At 46.1% G+C, this 26,415-nt stretch overlaps 1 pseudogene; it reads left to right on the top strand.

Moving 5' to 3' along the window:
• Window positions 1-22,231: 22,231 nt before the first annotated feature.
• Window positions 22,232-22,349, top strand: LOC126264023 (5S ribosomal RNA; annotated as a pseudogene).
• The last annotated feature ends 4,066 nt before the right edge of the window (window positions 22,350-26,415 follow it).

Here is a 26,415-nt window from a genome sequence, read left to right as displayed (position 1 = left end):
CTGTGTACCGCTCAACGAGCAATGAGCAATGAGAGCAAGGCGTTAATTTTGACTGGAGCTGAAATCTACAAAATTAAGATAATGAATTAACTATGAATAGGCACACTCACACTTAGTCGGTGTCGCCCGTCTCGACTTTCCCGGAACACAGCCGAGCGAACTCTTTTGGAACCCATGCGCTCCGTTCCTCCTGAAGTGCCCAGAGAGCTCCCTTTTGTGTGGTGCCAACTTGTGCAAGATCTTCGTCCTAGGCGAACAGAAACATCTTTGCTACCTGGTACGTGCTTTATTGGGTTGGCTATTCTGCCACAGTAGCAGACTACTCTTACTCATACAGATCTAAATACTGAAATTTGCCTTGTACACTCTCATTCACGCTTTTCATTCATCAGGTGAGAAGAGAAAAGGATGTGTATACAGACATACTGCACGTAGATGTATTGAATATGCGTGTGGGCTCCAATGATTAATCTTAGTAAATTGTAAGGTGAAATAAAGTTAATATACCTTGTGGTCACAAAACACACACTCAGCTGTTCAGACTTTCTTTGTGTAATTCACTGTTTGTGCTCAGAATTGAGGCGCCAGATGTGGGTACATTACGTTAAATGTTAAACAAAATAATGAAGAGATTCATGTAGAGACCCTTCAAAACATACATAAATTTTTATATATGAGGATATCCTTCTTTCCATCACTTGATTTTGATTAAATTAAAGCCTTTACGGTGCCCCAAACTATTCTCAAGCTACCGGCGAAAACCCCATGAAAATTCATCTAGCAGTTTTGTAGATTACCGTGTTCAAGGACAAACAGTATGGATTAGCTATCTTCAGTGCCTAAACTGGAATATTGTATTTTTTTAACTGCGCCTGTTTTCTGCTGTCGACTACGATGCTGCGTTGTGTTGAGTTGTTGATGTTGATGTTGAATGTAGAGGCCGGCACGTGGAACCACCACACAGCCTACACCTCTCTAATAGAACCAGGACGGTACCAGTGATTGATGTTTCCATTCGACGATTGGATAACAATCAAATAATGATATTTTCACTCTGCTGCAGAGTGTGCGCTGATGTGAAGCTTCCTCGCAGATTAAAACTGTCTGCCGGACCAGGATTCGAACCCGGGATCTTTGCCTTCATGGGCATGTGCTCTACCAACTGAGCTACCTGAACAGGGGAACTCTTGTGAAATTTGGAAGGAAGAAGATGAGGCACAGACAGAAGTGAACCTTTGAGGACGGATCGTGAGCCGTACTCGGGTAGCTCAGCCGTCTGGTAGGGGCATGGCTGTTACCATCTTCGACACGCGCGTCATCATATCTACGCTCCGTCTGGCTCCACGAACCGTCGGCAGCGGTCCACTTTTTTCGGACTTGACGTGGCGCCCCGGTTTTCTGGGCGCTATGATCGCCTTATCATGGGAGACGATTTCAACTGCGTCCTCCATCCGCAGGACCAAATGCCTGGTTATTCGCCATACCCGGCGCTGCTCACCTTAATCGAAGATTTTCATCCATTGGACGTTTGGGAGAAAATTCATGGAAATACCCCCGGTTTTACCCATTATACAGCACATTCTGCTAGCAAACTGGACCGGTTTTATGTCTCTGCCCACCTTGGCAACGAAGTCTCCCAAGCAGAACGATGGCCCCTTGCACTTTCGAACCATTGTGCCGTCATTTGCTCCCCGCTTTGCTACTTCAGTCAGTATGGCGCAGCAGAGGTTACGGGAAGCTTAATGCCTCCCTCCTTAATGATACACACTGCCGACAATGTATTGCCACTACATGGGCGTCTTGCGAAAGACGCCTCCCACAGTACAAATTGACGTTCCATTGGTGGCTCAAATGTGCCAAACCTGCGATCAGAAAGGTCCTCATGCAATTTGACAAGGAAGCAGCAGCATGGGAACGAGACACCACAAATTTTCACTACGCCGTCCTCCGTGAGCTTGATGCGCTCCTTCCCATCACCCGAAACCCACAGGAATCGACAGCGTACTAAAGCTCCTCTCTCCAACGTGCACGACTGTATGGTGTCGTGGTGCGTTCCCGACGACAGGACCTCCTCCACGACGAAACGCCATCCACAATCCATGCCGCATCCGACCATCGTCGTCGACTTCGACGTTTCGTCCCCAACATCACGATCTCCTACGGTGTTCACCACACAACACAGGCGGCAGTGGTGTCTGCCTTTGATGAACATTATCGTCAATTTTATGACGACGTACCGATTGCAACGCCAATTCCTAATGATCTCCATCCTTCCCCTGATCGGACCCTCGCCGTAGCGGAGTCAACGACCATGATATCTGCAATCACCGCAGAAGAGGTGGTAAATGCGATCAACAAGGGGGCCAAGAACAAATCAGCAGGACCGGATGGTCTCCCCCGTGGAGTTTTACTGGGCGTTCACCACGTTAATGCTTCCTCTCTCGACGGGAATGATTCAGGGACTCTTTACTCCGTCCTTCCCAATTCCACCTGAATTTGTCACTGGCATTCTTCTACCTGTGCCTAAGCCGAATTGAGGATCTCATGTCTCTGCATATCGCCCCCTTACACTAATGAATGCAGACTATAAAATCTATGCACGCCTCTTAGGAGCGCACATGCGCACCGTCTATTTCTACGGTCCTTTCACCGGAGCAGTCTGCACGTGGTTGTGGGGCCACCTTACAAACAGCCCCAGGAGGATGCCGTGACCTCATCGCGCTGGCGGCAGTTTGTCGCCTTCGTGCAGCACTGGTATCCATCGATTTCACGAGTGCCTTTCATCGCGTTCGACACCCATTCCTCCTCATGATGGCGACACGCATGGGGTTCTTTGTCGATGCCATTCGCCGGTTACTACTTCCCGCGGTCTCGATGGTACAAGTCAATGGGAGGCTTGTAGGACCGATTCCTGTACGCCGCTCTGTGCGTCAATGGTGCCCTATGTCTACTTTACTATATGCCATTGCACTTGAGGCCCTCATCACTGGTCTTACCTCTAGACTGCAGGGTCTCACTTTACGTGACTGCACCTTTCACTGCAGGGCGTATGCGGACGACATCCTCTTTCTCACCTGCTCCTCCACGGAACTTAATGACGCCAGCCAATGGAGCCGCCAGTATGGACGTCTTTCGGGCAGCATTATTAATGCCCGCAAATGGACTATGATGCACCTTGGGCGAGGCCTCCCGGTTATGGTGCCGACTCCACTCCCAGTCAGTACCACCTTTCGTTACTTGGGTATCGAATTTACGAGCTCCACACACCGCACAGTGGCCCTCGCTTACCGGCGGCTTTTGCAGTCGATTCGGCACTATGTCTGCAATCGAGTGCGCCGTAACTTAAACCAACTCCAACTTGTGTCCTATCTCAACATGTATGTCGCCCCTAAAATGGTACACGTCGCCCAGATTCTCCCAATGCCGTTACTCCTTGGCCGCCGCACCCAATCAGCCTTTGGATGTTTCGTGTCAGCAGGGGCACTTTTCAAAGTCCACTACAACATTCTAAAACTGCCTCCGCAAAAGGTGGCCTCGGACTCGTCAACGTGCGGGCACGATCTTCTGCACTCTTTGTTCATACGTACTATGTTGCAGCACTGGCGGGGGCCGGTCCCGTCCTTAACACGCAGTCTCTTAGATATCCTCCGACCAGCTTCTCTCGATCTACCGATCAATGTGGCAACTACTTCTCCATTATTTTACCATGTCACCAGTTGTTTCATAGAACTCAGCTACGTTCGGGCCGATCTTCCAATCACTTGTCCTCCCTGTACAAAAGACTATTATCGTTTGTTTATGCTCTCCAACCCTTGCGACCCCATGGTGCTACAGCACCCTGACATTAACTGGCGAACGGTTTGGGGACGTGTGCATGCACCCTTTTTACCGTCGTCTGTGTCTGCACTCTGGTATGTTTTAGTCTGTGGCAAATTCCCGACTAATAGTCGACTTTATCGAGTAGGACTGGTCACCTCCCCACTCTGCCCTGAGTGTCAGCTCGAAGACACAGACGAGCACCGTCTTACGTGCCGCCTGAAACGAAAAGTATGGCTCCTCATCCAACGAATCGTGGGCTTTTACTTCCATGCCCGCCAATTACGGTAACCCCAGATTTCTTGTTGTTACCCCAGACATTTCACTACCCTCTTTCTAGGCACCATACACTCATCTGGTTTCGACCGCAGGCTTTAGAATACCTCTTTCAGAGTGGTCCGCATACATACCTCGACTTCCGGTACAAAGTTGTGACCTCGCATAACACCTTCACCCGACAACCATCTTATCGACAAACTTTTGCCGGTTATCTCCGCAGCGTCTTCCTTGACCCCCTCAAAGTTGGGGGTGTGTCATGCCTACCTGTCACATGATGCAACACCCTTATCCACGTTCTCATGCTTCGACAAAACAAAAAATAGGAAGAAGACAGAATGTGTTATATTTTGTTGTATTTAACGTTTTTCTAGTATTTTTGTTAAACTAACAATCGTTTGTGTATGTTTAAATTGTACCTTGAAGAAATGTTACATTGTGTACATAAATGTACTGTCAGTTTGTTCAATAAAGATTTTAAAAAAGTTGGTAGACTGCTTGCCCGCGAAAGGCAAAGATCGTAGGTTCGAGTACCCGTTCAGCACACAGTTTTAACCTGCGAGGAAGTTTTGCAACCACCAACGATATTAAATAGTAGGTGAAATGCTGTGATATCTGAAATTAAATCAGAACGGTGACGATGAATTTTACGAACGACCCCTCCTCCTTATTCCGACCAAATTTCGGTGGTGATTTCTTTCTTGTATTATTAATGAGCTAGGTGTAGACCAAGCACCATGACAGGTGGTGAAGTTGCTGTCCGGGAGACTGATAATAGTGGAAAGACAGAATAAAATCCTGGAAAAATGTGAACGCTGCTCCTACAATGATGTAAATGCGCATGTCAAATTTATCTAAAACTTTCAGATCTGTGTTATACAACCTATTTCTCGATTTCGATCAGCTCATTGTTTGGATCGTTTCTTATTACGAGGAATTCACCAATATCTCCTTATTTCATGTCTATTTATGGGTTACAAAGCGACATAAGGTCTTTTGTGTTTGGTAATTAAAAACTTTTTCTCGGCTTTGTTTAATGTATTAATTAGTTAAAAGTGGAGTTCCTCGGACCACAGAACGTTTGAAGCCAATATGCATGAATGTTTCATTTCTTTCTCCTGAAACCAGTTTAAATAATAAGGAAATCATCTGTCAGTGGAAAATTTAAACACTCTCTCAAGATAAATTGTAGTTTCAAGAAATCATGAAGGCTATATTTTATTGTAAAAATGATATTTCACTTGTATCAATACTCTTAGAATTATTGACGTTTAAGTTCTTCAGGTAGTTTTGGATCACTTGGTTTCAATTAATTTAAGTTGCAATTATTAAACATTCGTATGATGTTGACTGATTTTCCTTGATTATGAAGAATTTTGATCGAAATTACGTCAGTGGACTAAATTCATTGCACTGTTTCTTCACCTGCGACCTAATGACTAGGGTACTCTGAGAAAGGGAAACTGACTCCCAATGTAGTATTTTATATGAGCTAAGATAGTGTAAATACGGTTCTCGGGAGAGACGTGGGATGTTGTGAAATTTTTACAATATTTCGTCGACGAAATTGATAGACATCTTCAGGTGCCGCGAATATACTGCTGACATATTGATCGAAGCCTCCTGTTTACGACAGTTCAAATGGTTCAAATGGCTCTAAGCACTATGGGACTTAACATCTGAGGTCGTCAGTCCCCTACACTTAGAACTACTTAAACCTAACTAAACTAAGCACATAACACACATCCATGCTCGAGGCAGGATTCGATCCTGCGACCGGTTCCGAACTGAAACGCCTAGAACTGCTCGTCCACAGCGGCCGGCTTTATGACAGTCTGAGAACAAACTACGCAGGCGTGAACGCGCCAAATTCGGCAATCAGTAGCGGAGATTTGGTCACCGAATTTGCGCGTTCATGCCTGCGCAATTTCTTCTCAGACTGTCATATACAAGAGGCATCGGCCATATTGTCCGGAGTGTGTTCGCCGCACCAGAAGATGTCGGTCAATTGCTTCGGTGAAATATTGTGGAAATTTCACAACGACATGCGACGTCTCGCCCGAGAACCTCATTTACAACTATTCCGTCAGGTAAGCCTCAAGCAACACAGCGAAGATGCTCTTTATGAAAGTAATGTTGCAGTACTATGTACAACTGACAATATTAAGCGGAAAGATAAACTGGACTGGTGGTGATGGGTGGCGGTAAGTTTTCGTGGGACCAAACGGCTGAGGTCATAGGTCCCTATTCTTACACATTAGTTCAAAAATTGTTCAAATGGCTCTGAGCACTATAGGACGTAACATATCAGGTCATCAGTCCTCTAGACTTAGAACTACTTAAACCTAACTAACCTGAGGACGTCACACACATCCATGCCCAAGGCAGGATTCGAACCTGCGACCGTAGCAGCAGCGCGATTCCGGACTGAAGCGCCTAGACCCGCTCGGCCACAGAGGCCGGCTTAACATTAGTTAATCTAACTAAAACTAACTTACCCTAAGGACAACACACACACCCATGCCCAGGGTGAACTCAAACCTCTGACAGGGCAAGCCGCATGAACCGTGACTCAGACAGCGCGGCTACCTCGCGCACCTAGTTTGGACTAAAATCTTTAATAGGCAGTTATATCGAACGAGATGGTTAGTAAGACGTTTAAACTATCTTTTGTACAGAGTGAGTGTACCTTCTAGAATCCACTTCCGAGCGGCGGAACTAATTTCGTGTGCCCCATTTCTCCTTCAATCTTACTCAAAAAATTGAACTCGCGCATGCAGAGAAATATGAATGGCCGCCTTAGTTTTGTCGATCGGCAGTCGGGACTCCCGGTCGAATACAGCAGCAGCCTCGACAAAAGCCAGCTCGCGAAACGTACGCGAGGCAATGCCGCCGTTTCTCCCACGCACTCCTCTCCAAAGTCTCAAAGAATCATGTAAACGGCAGACACTCGAATATCCTTTATTTTGTTGTTAGCGGACTCCGGCGGGGGGAGCGGCGCAAACCGCGCCGGCGGGTCTCCAAAGTCTACTCGCTGCTGTGAGCGCGGCGATCAATGCTCGGTGGGCGGCGGGGGTGGGGGCGGGCGGTCCGCCCTCTGTTGTCCGCCGGCGGATCCGAGGTGGGCCGCCCGCCGCCCGCCGCCGCCTTTGTCGGGGACGCTGCGGCACGCGGGCCACTCGCGCGTTCTGCCGGGGCCCGCGATACCTATCAGGGGCTATCGAAACAATTAAGAGGCCGGCCGGCCTTGCCGAGCACCCTCTGCGTAATGGAGGGCTTGCCACTCCACGGCGTCCGGCTACACACAGCACCCTACGGCCCGCTCCGCTACCTACGCGACCTCCCGTGCCCGGTGTTTTTCTCGCTACCTCGGCAAAACAAACGTGTGTGAGAAGGGGTACACAGCTAGTGAAATCTGGTTTCGCAGGACGGAGCGGATCAGGTTATGGAAAGAGACCCAAATCAGTTGCTGTTAGTTGCACAAACATACAAACTTTATTTTGCTAATACACTTAATCACACATGCCCTTAAAAGAATTCAGAAACAATAGGTTGAAGGCCAGAACGCAAGTTATTAAAATTGCCTTAAGGAATACACACGGCTGACGGCCCTAGTTACAATATAGAAGAAGGCCTGGATAACAAGAATTTCAGTAAGAAAATTTTAAAAGGTTTTAAACAAATGATCTTTCAAATTTTAAGTCGGCTGAAGGCCATATAATGAACATAGAACAACTCAAGGCTTATGGCATAGACAACAAAATTAAGATAGATAGGAAAATTCTCAAATTTCCAAATGATTTTTCAAATTTTACTTTAGTTCGCCTAAAAGGCCTTGTCTTAAAATATTTCACGTAGATGTTCGGCTGAAGGTCACATACTGAACGTTAAAACAAACAATTAATACACCGCTGAAGGCCTCGCACAGTACTTGAGACTGAAAGAAAATCACAATCCAAAGCAGCAGAACAGTGGTGCTCAGATGTGTTCCAAGGGTCGGCTTGGGGAGGAAACTCTAACATAAGTTTAGGTGAGACAGGCAGCCAAGCGTAATACTAAATAATTGGATGGCAACACGACCCTGGGACGGCTGAAGACCCAACCAACAATCTAGTCAATTCTCTTCCACGTGACCAACGGCACGACAACCAAAAATATCACCGAGGACGAAGATACCAGCAGCAGTACGTCTTGACAGCTGGCGTCTTTATACAGTCAAGGCACAATAACCACTGAAAAATATGAACAAACACAGAGGCTGTCGCCGGCCGGGTTGGCCGAGCGGTTCTAGGCGCTACAGTCGCAGGTTCGAATTCTGCCTCGGGCATGGATGTGTGTGATGTCCTTAGGTTAGTTAGGTTTAATTAGTTCTAAGTTCTAGGGGACTGATGACCTCGGAAGCTAAATACCATAGTGCTCAGAGCCATTTGAACTATTTTTGAACAGAGGCTGTCGAACTACACGCCGTGCTGAACAGCATCAACACGAAGAGGAAACACACTCGCTGCTGTGTCCCAACCGACCGACTGCCTACTCCAGTACGCAAACAGCATTCATAACTGCTCAGTCTAAATTACAAAAGCTAGACGCAGTTCCACGAAAACACTTCCACAAAAACTCGAACAATCATAAAAACAATCACTGTGACAAGTTGACATACACAGAGAACCCGAAGCGGTCGGCGACCAAATATACGTCGTCCGATGAGTCGACCGATAGAACGACCAACCAACGGTCGTCCATGCTCAAGTCTCCTTCCGTCGGACAGTGAATGTGTGTGTCCCCAGCCCTCACTGGAGCTCCATCCGGACTAAACCCCCGACACATGACGAGCCGGAAATACTAGAGGTCGCTTCAAAGACAATACGACAGTGCTCTTATCGATACGCGCTGCTGCTACCACTCACGGGCAGGCAAGCCAGCAACTTAGTGACGCTAATAAATCGAATAAGAAACGAGGCGACAGTTCCGTAAAGAGAAGCTGTCAAGTAAGAAACGGCACGAACACGAGCCGCGCACGGTTCAGCTATACACAAAAAATTGAGTACCCAGAAGAGTAGGGGGAAACAGAATGAATATTCACTGTTTGAAAGGAGATGTGATTACAGAACCAAGTCAAATTTACAAAGAACTTGACATTATGGACCTACTTATATGAATGACGTTGCTACGTGATGATGTTTGGTCTGTGGGGCGCTCAGCTGCGCGGTTGTCAGCGCCCGTACAAATTGCCAAACTTTGCTCAGTCCAGTCTCGCCACCGTCATTAATGATGATGAAATGATGAGGACAACACAAACACCCAGTCATCTCGAGGCAGGTTAAAACCCTGACCCCACCGGAAATCGAACCCGGAACCCCGTGCTCGGGAAGCGAGAACGCGAACGCGAGACCACGGACGTTGCTACCGACTGGCTTGGATATAAGCACTGTTTCGATTGGAATGGATATCAGAAATCCGTTGTAGTCTCTCCTGAAGCAAGCTGGATCACAACTGAACTGGCTCTTGATATGTTGGATACTCGGATACTGGCACTGGGATGCAGCTGACGTCCGAGCTGGTCCCGCACATGTTCCGTGGAGGAGAGATCTGGAGAAATTGCTGGCCACGGGAGTACATCGACATCACGCGGACAGTTGACAGAGATCCTACCATATGTGGACAAGCATTGTCCTGTTGTAGAATGGCACCGAGATACTGTCGCATGAGAGGTAACTTATGACGAAACAGGTTGTTCGTGACGTACCGTTGTGCCATCACAGTTTCCTCAGTCACTTCCAGCCATAACCTGAAATCACACCCGATGACTCTCCACACCATGACGCCACTAGTAACGGTACAATGCCCTCAAAACGTTGGAAAAATGGAACTTCCGCCTAGGTCGCTACCATACTCAACAACGATGGCTATCCGGCGAAGTGCAGAACTGCAGCGTATCACTCAACACAGTACTACGCCATTCAGCAACAGTCCATGTTTCCCGGTGACGGCGACACCCCAAAAATGGCTGGTTGGCTCTGAGCACTATGCGACTTAACTTCTGAGGTCATCAGTCGCCTAGAACTTAGAACTAACTAAACCTAACTAACCTAAGGACATCACACACATCCATGCCCGATGCAGGATTCGAACCTGCGACCGTAGCGGTCGCTCGGTTCCAGACTGTAGCGCCTAGAACCGCACGGCCACTCCAACCGGCCCCCAAAAATGGCTCTGAGCACTATGGGACTTAACATCTGTGGTCATCAGTCCCCTAGAACTTAGAACTACTTAAACCTAACTAACCTAAGGACATTACACACATCCATGCCCGAGGCAGGATTCGAACCTGCGACCGTAGCGGTCACGCGGTTCCAGACTGAAGCACCTAGAACCGCACGGCCACAAAGACCGGCGGCGCCACTCCATACAGCCGTTTGTGTTACCGTGTTAACGCCAACCCAAACATAGGTAGGTGCTTATCTCCGACCAAAGGTTCTGGATAACACAGAACGTTGCAGGAAGTCCTTTACTTGTTTTCGGATGGCAGGAGCAGATGTGACGGGGTTACGATACGCTTGGTACACAATACGATGATCCTCCCATGTGGTGGCTAGACGTGGTCGACAGGAATTTCAGCGGCGAGTGTACTTGCCCTCACGTTCCCATGCAGTCCAACATCGGGCCACTGTCACATCCAAATGCCTGACAAATCTGGATACTGGACTTTCGAGAAGTCGGCAAACGGAGACTCACAATGAGGCCCCATTCCAACTATGCAATGTGCTGATAACGCTGTCTCACATGAATAGACAATATCTCCGGCCTTCACAGTGATTACTCAACATCTGACTCTGTTCACGCCTCTTATGTACTCTAGCAAGTCTGGTACAACACTAAACAGGAACAACACTCACGCACTCTCGCGACCTGTCCACCTGCCATAGTTAATTGCAACTCTAGTCATTTATAAGGAGCAATCAAATGAAAACCAAACAGATGGAAAAACTGAGTCAACTGTTTATTATTTCAAAAATGATCGCCATAAGTACTTATACATTTATCCAGCTGTGTGACAAAACGGTCATTGCTTTCAAGGATAAATGTTTCCGGTTGCTTGCGGAATCATGATTGTACCTCTTCATCCGAAGTAAATTGACGGCTACGAGTGCTTTTTCTTCAGAACTCGAGTAACGTGGAAATCGCATGAAGAGATATCGGCTTTCCAGCCGAACTTCTGCGGTGTACTCAAAATGGTTCAAATGGCTCTGAGCACTATGGGACTCAACTGCTGTGGTCATTAGTCCCCTAGAAGTTAGAAGTACTTCAACCTAACTAACCTAAGGACATCACACACATCCATGCCCGAGGCAGGATTCGAACCTGCGACCGTAGCAGTCGCACGGTTCCGGACTGCGCGCCTAGAACCGCGAGACCACCGCGGCCGGCGCAGTGTACTCGAAACAGGCACACCAGCTCCGGGAAATTCATGATGACATTTTATTTTTTACTGCAACAGCCCGCTGCTCATTGAGTTTCTGGAACACGGCGTCATAATTAAAGCACAGCAGCACATGGACACACTGCAAAAAAAAAAAAAAAAACGCAGTGCGCCACCAACTCCAGATGCCAAGGAACATTGACGGACGGCATCATTCTGTTACAGGACAATGCCCGCCCACTTGTTGCCAAGGCTTCTACTAAGCTGTGTAAGTTCGCTTGGAAGCCCTTACACATCCTCCATACACTCTCGATCTCTCCCCATGCGATCTCAGTCTTTTTGCAGCCCTGTAGAAGGACAGTTGCAGCAGTCGATTTGCTTGGACGAAGAGGTGCACGCGTGGGCACAATCATGGTTCCGTAGGCAACAAAAAAATGGCTCTGAGCATTATGGGACTTAACATCTGAGGTCATCAGTCCCCTAGAACTTAGAACTAATCAAACCTAACTAACCTAAGGACACCACACACATCCATGCGCGAGGCAGGATTCGAACCTGCGACCGTAGCGGTAGCGCGGTTCCAGACTGAAGCGCCTAGAACCGCATGGCCCCTGCGGCCGCCTCCATAGGCAACAGCAAACACTTTTGAATGAAGGCATAGACTCATTTGTCGCTCTGTGTGACAAGTGTATTAGCAGCTATAACGATTACTTTTGAAATAATGATTTACTTTTTACCCATCTGTCTCGTTTTCATTTGACTGTTCGTACATTCGACGCCAAATTGGGCGACGTGCGTTCCGGATGAGGATGAAATGATGAGGAAGACAACACAACACCCAGTCCCTGAGCGGAGAAAATCGCCGACCCAGCCGGGAATCGAGCCCGGGCCCGTAGGACGGGAATCCGTCACGCTGACCACTCAGCTATCGGGGCAGATATTTCCTTTCATGTAGACCAGTGACCTGGGGGTAATTACCCTGTGGATGCAGGAATAAATTTTCTGAGATAGAAAAATGGTAAGTATTTGATTATGGTTTAGGTGACTCTGGATTATTTTTTTAAACAATAATCTCAATTATTTTTCCATTTTACTGCAGTACTCACTTGTAGTTATAAAAGCGCTCTCCTAGCTCTTTCTCGCTCACTGTATAGGGAATTAAACGTGTTAGCAGCAGTCCTGCCCGGTTCTCTGTTATGACAATACGCTGTTTCATCCAATTTAAATGTGGGGGGTATAATAAGGATATACGGCGCTCGATACTAACGTTGTATGTTGCTTTAAAGCTAGCGCCGCCATTTTAGATGCCCGACGAGATGAGCTGACTACTATTTACGACTGCTTCTTGTTCTTAATTTCTGTCGTGTGCACGTAACAATTGTTTTGAACAAAAAATGGTACAGTACTTTTATGAGTAACACGGCACGATGAAGGCATTTTCGGAAAATGTTCTGGTCTGAATTGCATATTTAATCCAGTAATACGACGCATTTTATCTCGTTAATGTAAATTTCTTTTTGTTAAACGTTTCGAATAACCAAGAAGAGACGCGTGTGATACGAGAAGGTAGATATCTAATCCATCATTTTCCTTGACACGGACCAAGGAAACTCAAGTTAGGTTAATGACATCTTCACAAAAATGCTGTGAAAATATTTGGTTATGGTTGATCGGATTCCAGTCATTCCTTCTCACAGCATTCACCCATTATGCTTTTGGATTAATAGGAAATCTGAAGTCAAATGACAAAAATAATCACTACAGTAGAAGAAAACAGCGCAACGAAAATTTATGTATATAAGAGTAAATGTCACTCAACGAGTACATTTACATAAGACACGTGATTCTTTTTCATTTTAGACTATAATCAGAATGATCAGCACATCCAAAAATGACAAGCTGGCATTTTTGATCAGAACACTTCCACCAGAAGCTGAAGTTTAGGACAACTAACATGTCGAACGTCGGTTTCCACTTTGTGGCGCCGTGACAACTCCCCTTATGACTCCTCCATGGGGGTATACTCACAGTTGACGTCCCAGAACAATTTTCGACGAGCCAAGAGGAATTGAAACATAACATTGTTGCAGCGTGGGCAGTGACACCGCGGGAATCTCTTCAGTTTGTTCAGAAGTCCTTACAAAAGCAACTGCAAATGTGCGTGGCAGTTGATGTTGGGTATTTCGAACACCGATGGCATAAATTAAATTTTAGGGAGTGCTAATAATCACATTCTTTTTTATTTCTTTTTGTTACTCCTGCTGATGTAATTTTGCAACGTAAGTACGTATCTTGACAGTAAACAGAAAGTAGTACAACATCGTACAAATACACTACTGGCCATTAAAATTGCTACACCACGAAAATGATGTGCTACAGACGCGAAATTTAACGGACAGGAAGAAGATGCTGCGATATGCAAATGATTAGCTTTGCAGAGCATTCACACAAGGTTGGCGCCGGTGGCGTCACCTGCAACGCGCTGACATGACGAAAGTTTCCAACCGATTTCTCATACACAAACAGCAGTTGACCGGCGTTGCCTGGTGAAACGTTGTTGTGATGCCTCGTGTAAGGAGGAGAAATGCGTATCATCACGTTTCCGACTTTGATAAAGGTCGGATTGTAGCCTATCGCGATTGCTGTTTATCGTATCGCGACATTGCTGCTCGCGTTGGTCAAGATCCAATAACTGTTAGCAGAATATGAAATCGGTGGGTTCAAGAGGGTAATACGAAACGCCGTGGTGGATCCCAACGGCCTCGTATCACTAGCAGTCGAGATGACAGGCATCTTATCCGCATGGCTGTAACGGATCGTGCAGCCACGTCTCGATCCCTGAGTCAACAGATGGGGACGTTTGCAAGACGACAACCATCTACACGAACAGTTCGACGACGTTTGCAGCAGCACGGACTATTAGCTCGGAGATCATGGCTCCGGTTATCCTTGGCGCTGCATCACAGACAGGAGCGCCTGCGATGGTGTACTCAACGACGAACCTGGGTGCACGAATGGCAAAACGTCATTTTTTCGGATGAATCGAGGTTCTGTTTACAGCATAATGATGGTCGCATCCGTGTTTGGCGACATCGCGGTGAACGCACATTGGAAGCGTGTATGCGTCATCGCCGTACTGGCGTATCACCCGGCGTGATGGTATGGGGTGCCATTGGTTACACGTCTCGGTCACCTCTTGTTCGCATTGACTTTGAACAGTGGACGTTACATTTCAGATGTGTTACGACCCGTGGCTCTACCCTTCATTCGATCGCTGCGAAACCCTACATTTCAGCAGGATAATGCACGACCACATGTTGCAGGTCCTGTACAGGCCTTTCTGGATACAGAAAATGTTCGACTGTTGCCCTGGCCAGCACATTCTCCAGATCTCTTATCAACTGAAAATGTCTGGTCAATGGTGGCCGAGCAACTGGCTCGTCACAGTACGCCAGTCACTACTCTTGATGAACCGTGGTATCGTGTTGAAGCTGCATGGGCAGCTGTACCTGTATACGCCATCCAAGCTCTGTTTGACTCAATGCCCAGGCGTATCAAGGCCGCTATTACGGCCAGAGGTGGTTGTTCTGGGTACTGATTTCTCAGGATCTATGCACCCAAATTGTGTGAAAATATAGTCACATGTCAGTCCTAGTACAATATATTTGTCCAATGAATGCCCTTTTATCATCTGCATTTCTTCTTGGTGTAGCAATTTTAATGGCCAGTAGTGTATTTGCTCTGATACGTGCTAAGACTCGTGACGTCTACCAACTAATCTCGGAAACTTTCGGTCGTTTCACTACCCGATACACGTGGGATATGGAGTTGGCAGGTCCACAGCATATGTACCAGTGGAGCATTGGGGAGCTGCCCGTGTTTCACCACTCCATTTGTGCTGCACGGCTGGGAACATTCAGCCTCAAAATAAGCTCCGCGCTCCTAGGTGCACCCTCTTCTCAACTGTTTGTAAAAGGCAGAGAATCGCAACACGGCAGAAGTTCTGCAGGAGATACCTGTCGAGCAGTTGGCGAGGGCCGGACGGCGCAGCCGCGGGGCAGGCAGCGCGCTGGCGGGTCGGTTTCTTCCCACGCGCGCGCCCGCCAAGCAGCACCTGATGCCCACGGCCTGGGCCTACCTGCGCCGCTCCGCTGAAAGCAGCCGGTGCGGCCGCATTGTGCAGCGTTGCGAACGTTCGCGGGAGCGCAGATGCCACGCGGAATCGTCTGCTCGCAGCTGAACGGGGTCGCCGGACGCGTGGACAAAGCACGCCCCACCCACCACACTAATCTCCGGCACAGCTCTTCAGGCTGAGCGCCAAAGCGTCTCTGCATACCGGTGCACTGAGGATCAAAGTCGCTTTATCCCGTTTCACGGTTCTTAGTGCTCGCGTTTTTACACTGACGAAAAATACGGGCCACTTGCATGCTTGAGTATCTTTTCTTCTTTTTGCTTTGCATTTGCCTGAAAATTGATGTGAAGAGCATGAAAGGCAACTAAAATACCGATCTCCCTCTTTTACATTTCCTTTGTAGCGTGAAAGGAACAACTGCGATGATACACATTGCAGAACGTCTCACCCCTAGATGAATGACGAATTGTATTTGTTTTTCTACATAGAGGGTGTCTCGAATTAATAAGGAGGTAGAGAACATCGAAACAAATACACTGAAGCGCCAAAGAAACAGATATAGACATGCGTATTCAAATACAGAGATATGTAAACAGGTAGAATACGGCACTGCGGTAGGCAACGCCTTTATAAGACAACAAGTGTTTGACGCAGTTGCTAAATCGGTTACTGCTGCTACAATGGCAGCTTATCAAGATTTAAGTGAGTCTGACATGATGTTATAGTCGGCGCACATAGGACACAGCATCTCCGACGTAACGATGAAGTAGGGATTTTCCCGTACGACCATCTCACGAGTGTACCGTAAATATAAGAATCGGGTAAACCATCAAATCTCCTACATCGCTGCGGCCGCAAAAAGATCCTGCAAGAACGAGACCAACGGCGAGCGAAGAGAATCGTTTAATGAGACTGAAGTGCAAAATTGCTGCAAACTGCTGCAGGTTCCCTGCTGCACACCAAGAGCCCAACTCTGTCGCACCGAGGCCGTTCTCCAGACGGCGCAGCGCACTCCAGTCGCTACGGCGACCCAGGCATTAGCTCCAGCTTTGCGCTCTTCCGATGACAAGGGTAGCCGCAGGATTTTCATATCGTCGCACTTCGGAGCTGAAAACATCAGACAAATATTGGCGTTTGAACTCAGTAAAGGGTTGCATACAAAAACACAGGTACATTATCGCAACAATCGCTGAGACTTAGTTTCAGACATCGCCGACAAAGACTGAGGTTGCAGCTGGAAGCTCGGCGGCAGCGAGTAGGTGTTGATGGCACGGGCTGTGCTGATGGCCGCTAAGGATTTTTCACTTGGAGTCGGTACCTATTTGAGTGAGGAAGCATTATACACAATTGGATTTGTGAATCTTGTGGACCCAAATAATTTGGCGCCTTGTTTCGATGGTGTCTGTGGTCACCAGTATCTCCTGTTCTTTCGTCCGGTGGTTAGTCATTGAGGTCTCCACCGGTTGTTTAGTTTTGATGTGCTGCTGGACTGTGGCTGTCTGTGGAAAATTTTGCAGCTAATGACAAGTGGGGCGAAAGTATTGTGGTCGTGGCTGGTTAACTAACTAATGCCTTGTGTGCAAGCAAGCAGGCACTGGCGGGTTCAAGTCTATGAGCGGGGCTGCTGCTGTTTTGAGCTTGGGTGACAGCGAGAGCTGTGAATAGTGGCTTTTGTACTGGGAAGCTGAGCGTATCTGTCTACGTGCGACCCCTCCCCAGCCGACTCATTCCTTGTATGACCTATGAGTATTGAAAATGTTCAAACTGTGCCTCATACAATTTTATAAGTGACTTGAGTTTAGAAATTCCTTACAAATAGTGTTACTACTAAATTTTAGATTAAAGGGGTGGTTATATTGTAGCACAATTGTGTGTTTAGTTGGAACTGTGTTCACACCCCTTTGGAGTGGGAATTTTTATGTCTATTTGTGAAATAAAAATGATCTTAAAACGGTGCATGTGTCTCAACCCAGCATCTCCAATGACAAGTTATGCACCATCGTGTGTCGCACCGTCATTACAGGACACCGCCTTAACACAGCACTGGCCGTTTAAGGTTTGATGTTGTATTGTGGAACAAGAAAACAGGAGAGAGCGAAGAAAAGGATTGCCATTTACGTACCTAAGACATGTAAAAAGAGAATTACTGGGTGTGGTTACATAAACGAAGGAATTATAGTTTTAACTATTGAAGAGGAGAGACTAATCTTGGCTGTAATTGCAATTTACGCACCAGGGGAGGGAGAAAAGAGGAGTCGAATTACAGAGCTGTATGACAAACAGCAATCAGTTTTGTTCAAGTTGTTGTATGTCATGGAAAAGTTGCGATTTTTTAGGATCGCAGAGTAGCTATTGATCGAGCAATAGGGGTATTTTGCACTAGTCGTGCATTGCTCTCCTTTGTGCCAAGTAGATGTTCTGAATACATTATCTGAAAAATTTAAGAGATATCCTAGTAGCGTACTGCATAAAAGTTAGAGGTGGACTTATTTAAGGCACTCGTACGCCATTTTGTCTTCACTAGTTGTCTACAGAGGAGAGCTTCACTTATTCTTGAGAACAATACATGTCTTTGTCGTATAGTGAGACTATTATGAATTATTGATTACATGTTCCCACTAGAGACTTCAAATGGTTCAAATGGCTCTAAGTGCTATGGGACTTAACATCTGAGGTCATCAGTACCCTAGTCTTTTTTTTTCTTTTTGGTCATCAGTCTACTGACTGGTTTGATGCGGCCCGCCACGAATTCCTTTCCTGTGCTAACCTCTTCATCTCAGAGTAGCACTTTCAACCTACGTCCTCAATTATTTGCTTGACGTATTCCAATCTCTGTCTTCCTCTACAGTTTTTGCCCTCTACAGCTCCCTCTGGTACCATGGAAGTCATTCCCTCATGTCTTAGCAGATGTTCTATCATCCTGTCCCTTCTCCTTATCAGGGTTTTCCACATATTCCTTTCCTCTCCGATTCTGCGTAGAACCTCCTCATTCCTTACCTTATCAGTCCACCTAATTTTCAACATTCGTCTATAGCACCACATCTCAAATGCTTCGATTCTCTTCTGTTCCGGTTTTCCCACAGTCCATGTTTCACTACCATACAATGCTGTACTCCAGACGTACATCCTCAGAAATTTCTTCCTCAAATTAAGGCCGGTATTTGATATTAGTAGACTTCTCTTGGCCAGAAATGCCTTTTTTGCCATAGCGAGTCTGCTTTTGATGTCCTTGCTCCGTCCGTCATTGGTTATTTTACTGCCTAGGTAGCAGAATTCCTTAACTTCATTGACTTCGTGACCATCAATCCTGATGTGAAGTTTCTCGCTGTTCTCATTTCTACTACTTCTCATTACCTTCGTCTTTCTCCGATTTACTCTCAAACCATACTGTGTACTCATTAGACTGGTCATTCCGTTCAGCAGATCATTTAATTCTTCTTCACTTTCACTCAGGATAGCAATGTCATCAGCGAATCGTATCATTGATATCCCTTCACCTTGTATTTTAATTCCACTCCTGAACCTTTCTTTTATTTCCATCATTGCTTCCTCGATGTACAGATTGAAGAGAAGGGGCGAAAGGCTACAGCCTTGTCTGATGGAATGTTATCTATCCCTTCTGCCTTATTTGACCGTAAGTCCTCCAAAGCTCTTTTAAATTCCGATTCTAATACTGGATCCCCTATCTCTTCTGAATCGACTCCTGTTCCTTCTTCTATCACATCATACAAATATTCACCCTCATAGAGGCTTTCAATGTATTCTTTCCACCTATCTACTCTCTCCTCTGCATTTAACAGTGGAATTCCCGTTGCACTCTTAATGTTACCACCGTTGCTTTTAATGTCACCAAAGGTTATTTTGACTTTCCTGTATGCTGAGTCTGTCCTTCCGTCAATCATATCTTTTTCGATGTCTTCACATTTTTCCTGCAGCCATTTCGTCTTAGCTTCCCTGCACTTCCTATTTATTTCATTCCTCAGCGACTTGTATTTCTGTATTCCTGATTTTCCCGGAACATGTTTGTACTTCCTCCTTTTATCAATCAACTGAAGTATTTCTTCTGTTACCCATGGTTTCTTCGCAGCTACCTTCTTTGTACCTATGTTTTCCTTCCCAACTTCTGTGATGGCCCTTTTTAGAGACGTCCATTCCTCTTTAACTGTACTGCCTACTGCGCTATTCCTTATTGCTGTATCTATAGCGTTAGAGAACTTCAAACGTATCTCGTCATTCCTTAGTACTTCCATATCCCACTTCTTTGCTTATTGATTCTTCCTGACTAATGTCTTGAACTTCAGCCTACTCTTCATCACTACTATATTGTGATCTGAGTCTATATCTGCTCCTGGGTACGCCTTACAATCCAGTATCTGATTTCGGAATCTCTGTCTGACCATGATGTAATCAAATTGAAATCTTCCCGTATCTCCCGGCCTTTTCCAAGTATACCTCCTCCTCTTGTGATTCTTGAACAGGGTATTCGCTATTACTAGCTGAAACTTATTACAGAACTCAATTAGTCTTTCTCCTCTTTCATTCCTCGTCCCAAGCCCATATTCTCCTGTAACCTTTTCCTCTACTCTTTCCCCTACAACTGCATTCCAGTCGCCCATTACTATTACATTTTCGTCCCCCTTTACATCCTGCGTTACCCTTTCAATATCCTCATACAGCATACCTGAACTATCGTTGTCGGTGTTGGTCTGCTGTCGATTCTGATTAAAACAACCCGGTCACTGAACTGTTCACAGTAACACACCCTCTGCCCTACCTTCCTATTCATAACGAATCCTACACCTGTTATACCATTTTCTGCTGCTGTTGATATTACCCGATACTCATATGACCAGAAATCCTTGTCTTCCTTCCACTTCACTTCACTGACCCCTACTATATCTAGATTGAGCCTTTGCATTTCCCTTTTCAGATTTTCTAGTTTCCCTACCACGTTCAAGCTTCTGACATTCCACGCCCCGACTCGTAGAACGTTATCCTTTCGTTGATTATTCAATCTTTTTCTCATGGTAACCTCCCCCTTGGCAGTCCCCTTCCGGAGATCCGAATGGGGGACTATTCCGGAATCTTTTGCCAATGGAGAGATCATCATGACACTTCTTCAATTACAGGCCACATGTCCTGTGGATACCCGTTACGTGTCTTTAATGCAGTGGTTTCCATTGCCTTCTGCATCCTCATGTCGTTGATCATTGCTGATTCTTCCGCCTTTAGGGGCAATTTCACACCCCTAGGACAAGAGAGTGCCCTGAACATCTATCCGCTCCTCCGCCCTCGTTGACAAGGCCGTTGGCAGAATGAGGCTGACTTCTTATGCCGGAAGTCTTCGGCCGCCAATGCTGATTATTTATCAAAATTCAGGCAGTGGCGGTGGCTAGCACAAACTTACGCATCGCGCAATGAGAGCTCAGTTGTTTAGCTAATGGCTGGTGTAAGTAATTTTCAGACAGTCACTAGCAGATAATAGATTTAAAACGCCACTGAATTTTAAGCTCGTCTGACGCATTACCATGACCGACAATAATCACCATGCCACACTAAGTTTCTTGTGGCCGGCCGCTGTGGCCGAGCGGTTCTAGGCGCTTCAGTCCGGAACCGCGCTGCTGCTACGGTCGAGGTTCGAATCCTGCCTCGGGCATGGATGTGTATGATGTCCTTAGATTAGTTAGGTTTAAGTAGTAATAAGTATAGGGGACTGATGACCTCAGATGTTAAGTCCCTTAGTGCTCAGAGACATTTGAACCATTTGAGCCATTTTTAATAGACAAGCTACTAGCATTGCATTGTATAAACTTGGAACTGTCCTAATATGGAGGCAGTCTATTTCGTAGAACACTATTATATTCATTCAATATTTGCTGATGAAATAGAGGTATTCCAGAAATATGATCATAAGCCGAGACGATATCACTGTTTAACAAAGGAGACCGCGGTAACTGCAAGAACTATTCAGCAACCAGCTTACCTAACACCGCATACAAATTTTGTGTTAGAATAGAAAACAAGACATTAATGATTATTCGAGGGGCGTTCAGTAAGTAAAGCAATACTTTTTCTCCAGGATTTCTGTGGTGTCACCGCTAGACACCACACTTGCTAGGTGGTAACTTAAATCGGCCGCGGTCCTGTAGTACATGTCGGACCCGCGTGTCGCCACTGTGTACTCGCAATCCTAGCGCCACCACATGGCAGGTCACAAGACACGGACATGACCTCGCCCCAGTTGTACGGACGACATAGCTTGCGACTAGACCTACCAAGTATTCCTCTCATTTGCCGAGAGACAGATTAAATAGCCTTCAGCTAGTCCATCGCTACTACCTAGCAAGGCGCCATGTGTATCATTGCTAATTGCTTACTACTATGCAAGAGATGTATTTCAACAAGAACAAGACTACATTAAAGTTAAGTATATTAAAATCTCTCTTCTTTTCTTTATAGTTTTCATCCAGTCTCCTGTTTCAGAATTTACGCCCGTCTGCGTTAGTTTCGCGTGCACCTAGCCACTCATTGTGTCGAGACCTTAGGGAATCGACACAACAATTTCAGTACACTATATTATGCCCCGAGCCAACGGCCTTTCCGCAGTGCTAACATCGGTTCCCATCAGACCACCGAAGTTAAGCTCTGTCGGGCTGGGCTAGCACTTGGATGGGTGACCACCCGGTCTGCCGATTGCTGTTGGCAAGCGGGGTGCACTCAGCCCTTCTGAGGCAAACTGAGGAGCTACTTGACTGAGAAGTAGCGGCTCCGGTCTCGGAAACTGACATACAGCCGGGAGAGCGGTGTGCTGACCACATTCCGTTCCATATCCGCATCCAGTGACGCCTATGGGCCGAGGATGGTACCTTTGGGCCTTCATGGCCTGTGTGGGAGGAGTTTAGTTTAGTTTAGTTTTATATTATACCCCACTCATTTGCCACAAAATTTTATTTTTCAACATAATCTCCGTCCAATGCGACGGTCTGTGTGCCCGGCTGTACCACTCTACTGGTCGATGTCGGAGCCTACGTCTTGCAGCATCAATAACCTCCCCATCACCCACGTACTGTTTCCCGTGGAGTGCATCCTTCACTGGGCCAAACAGACGGAATTCGGAAGTGCGAGATCCGGGTTGCAGCGTGGATGAGGACAAACAGTCCAATTAAGTTTTGTGAGCTTGTCTTGGTGGAGCAGACACATTGTGTTTTCACGAAGACGGAGGACTTTCTTTACATTTCTGTGGCAACGAACGCTCTGAAGCAGTTTTTCCAACTTCCTGAGTGTAGCATAATACACTTCCGAGCTGATCGTTGCATTGAGAGGTGGCATGAGCCCCCTCTCATATTTCTATCTTACGATTCTCCTCTCTAACTGCATGCGGTGGGAAGTTGCTATTCCTTCACACGCGAACTTCCCACGCAGCGTCTCTCGTCACCCGGGTGGTCCGGTGACAGGCAGGTTAAGCCGACGTGTGTGAGGCAGTCGAGTGAATGCTTTGCAGACGCCGACATTGTCAAGAGACACGCCCGCTGGGGTGTGAAGTAGCGGCTGAGCTAGAGGTTCCGTTACTTCGGAGAAACTTAGCGAAAACACTTTCTGGCGGGCTACCAGCGAGGCGTGGGAATGACTTGTGTACCCAGGCAGTTGTGGCGGGAAAATTCCCGCACTTTCTGCAAAATAGTAACGGTGATTGGTTTGCTCAGGGCATAGCGCCGTGACGTAGCAAAATCAGCACAGAAATTGGCGCCAAGAATCTCCATTGGTGGAATGGTAGTGCTCCGGCAATGGAGTGGAATTTCCGCCAGTTTTAGGGTTGCTGATTGGAACGTTTAACCACGGCCAATGTCATGGGGGCGGGAATGTTCTGTGTTCGGCCTGTACGGGTGCTCTTGTGGTAGTGGGCAGTCGCCTTTCGGTCGAGGACGTCGAAGCAACCAGCCCTCGCCTGCGGTACGCCAGATCGTGTTCTGGCAGTCAAGAAGACAGTTTTGGTAATGTATGTCCGCAGCACCGGCAGATAGGGATTTTCCTAGGTGATAATCAGAGCTCAGCAGAGCGCGCCTGTTCGTCTTTTTCTAACTTCGTTCTGTCTTGAGTAGCAGCAATTACTGTTGGGTTAGCGGTGTGTCTCTCTTGAGATTTGAGTGGCGAGGAATTGGCTCCACATACCACTTCGTCTTAAACCTCACGATCTAGGTTAGGGACAACTTCACCTTTACAGTGTTTGTATGAGTCTCCAATTCGAGCCAATTTAATGTATCATAAATTAGAATTCATGTGTTTTTGTTTATTAATTTGTGTTTAGTCTTAATAAATCATATTGTTATTTTGGACAGAACTTTCATTCTGTTAATCGATAGAGCAACCCTATCATTCCTCACTATGCTAATGAAACCTTTGTTTATTTAACTTATTTATCAAATTAAATTATTGCAGGTGCCAAACTCTCTTCTACTCCACTGGCAGGGTTGATTAGAGTCAGTTCGCGTATTTTTTATCCTTGTGCAACAGCAAAAGTCGGAGTTAGAATAGGGGGGGCTTAGAGCATGATTTACATATGTGGATTCTAGTAGAATTTAGTGATAAATACACTGCTAGCCCCGGCACCTCGCATAATAGTCGTGCCTTACTTCTCGTGATCATTAATGAAAAAAACAAATTTATCTAAAATATACAGTAAAAAAATCTACTCACTGTTGTTTTACACATAGACATAAAATTTCAACAACGCTGTTCCAACGCTGTAATTAACAACACAATTTGATGTGGTACAGAAACCGCACACAAATCCGACAAAGTGCGATGTGGTACGGACACCACATCAACGAAACACAAAAAAAAACAATGAACAAAAAAAATATATACACTGAAAACAAAAACTGTAATCATGCGCCGCTACTTAAAACTAAACGCGGAACTACCAGAAAAAAACTTGGGTATTAATCAATAAAAAAAATTAGAGAAAAAAAATTTGAATGTTCGTACTAAGAATACTGTTTGTTAATCAGTGATTCTCAGGAAAGAGATGGAAGGACGACCGGCGAGCGAACGTAGAATATTTGCATGTTTTATAGTTCAGTAAAACTTCAGCATGCATAATAACATAATTTATTCAGAAGACATAGAATGTAGATCGTTGACATATGGTAGTTAATTCTTGAGCATGTCTACTGTCGATCTATATAAGTAATAGTAATATTGGTGCGGGCCCGCACATTTAGTTGTTCATCCATTACATAGCATCATTTATCACACACCATGTACAATACTGAGATCGGTCTCTACACATATATCAAAATAAATTATTTCCATGTCTAGATTAGATGTTATAATGATTGCCATAGATTAATAACTATAAAAGTAAAATAAGAGTGTCTGAAATGACAGACCATCAATGCTTCATCATGTAAATTTATTATAACATAGAAGGTCATGGGAAAAAGTTAGGCATAAGATTTTTGTAAGAATTGTGCAGATGACGGGGATCGTGGCAATGCGGAGGCCGGCCGGAGCGGGAACAAGAGGTCTGCGGCTACCTGCAAGAAAAGAGCGTCAGCACCCCACCTGACGTGAAGGGCGAGCGCATCCGGTCCTACGAGCTGACAGCACGGGGCCGTGTACCTGAGGGATTAGGCGGCAGACAGCCCTCGCCGGGCCACAAGCGAAAGTGGGGCTGGCCGTTGACACTGACACGCGACCCACACGCGACAACCTGCTAGCTCTCCGGACGCGGCAGCCGTTTGGAGGGATTCCCTGCGGCAGACCACGTTGTCGTGAGTACACGAAGAAGATCACATATCGTGTCAGAATCTGCGCCTCATGTGCCTCAGGACAGAAAGGGACGCTATATACTCACCTGTTTGGGTTTTTACAACTCACTAGCATTGGCCGATCTGCATACACAGAGGAGTATCGTGCCACACTAACAAATGTATGGTCTCATTTCTTATTTCTCCTCTCTATTAGAGAGCAGTTTTAACAATAGTCGCTCCTAGTTCGATCCTGTATGGATGACCTCACACACTTGTGGAGTCACTCCACGTGCCATCATCCCTCGTCGAACTGCAATATTGGGAAACGTAAAGTTCTGTCCAGCGAGAGAAGAGACCTAGACTAGTGATGTATCCCAACGAGTAGACCTCAGAGACAATTAATCGACGTGAGGAGAGCCTATCACTGTGTCTTCCTACCGTACTGCCGTGATCATATGCGTGGGTCTGACTACAATCTCAACAGCATACTGCAGACACTCCAGAACTCCCTATTGCTGTTGCCACAACGTAGCAACAACACCCGACGTTTAGCCTTATGTGATGTCAGTACTGTGTAATTAGTGAAGTGCTGCGGATATTTCTAACAATGTGATTTAGTGCCTCATTCTCAGCACAGTTGTGAACTTTGTGCAATGTGCATGCACAATTTGATGCCCCATGAACCTTGTTTTTTTTCTTAAATTTCTTTCTGTTATGTTGTTTTTGTAATGTATGTTATACCTTGTATGTGTTTGTGTTTTACACTGTAATTCTTATTACAAATTACTGTATTGTTCTCCACACCATGTTTTTTTTTGTATTTTGTATTTATTGTTGTGTGTATGCAAACAGTGTGCCTGAAGTCCCCATAAACAGAAGCAGATACCACCACTGTCATTGTGAATGGACCATCAGTTCAGGGAACATTTTGTAAAGGTTATTCTTGCTGCAGGGAGACAGAATGAATCGGAGGTTGTAACTAGATTCTGAAAGCTCACAAAGAGATTGTTAACTTAAAT

Source organism: Schistocerca nitens, chromosome 6 (genome assembly GCF_023898315.1).
Source record: "Schistocerca nitens isolate TAMUIC-IGC-003100 chromosome 6, iqSchNite1.1, whole genome shotgun sequence".
Taxonomy (NCBI): domain Eukaryota; kingdom Metazoa; phylum Arthropoda; class Insecta; order Orthoptera; family Acrididae; genus Schistocerca; species Schistocerca nitens.
Note: the sequence above shows the minus strand (reverse complement) of the source record. Positions and strands in the feature narration are given on the sequence as shown.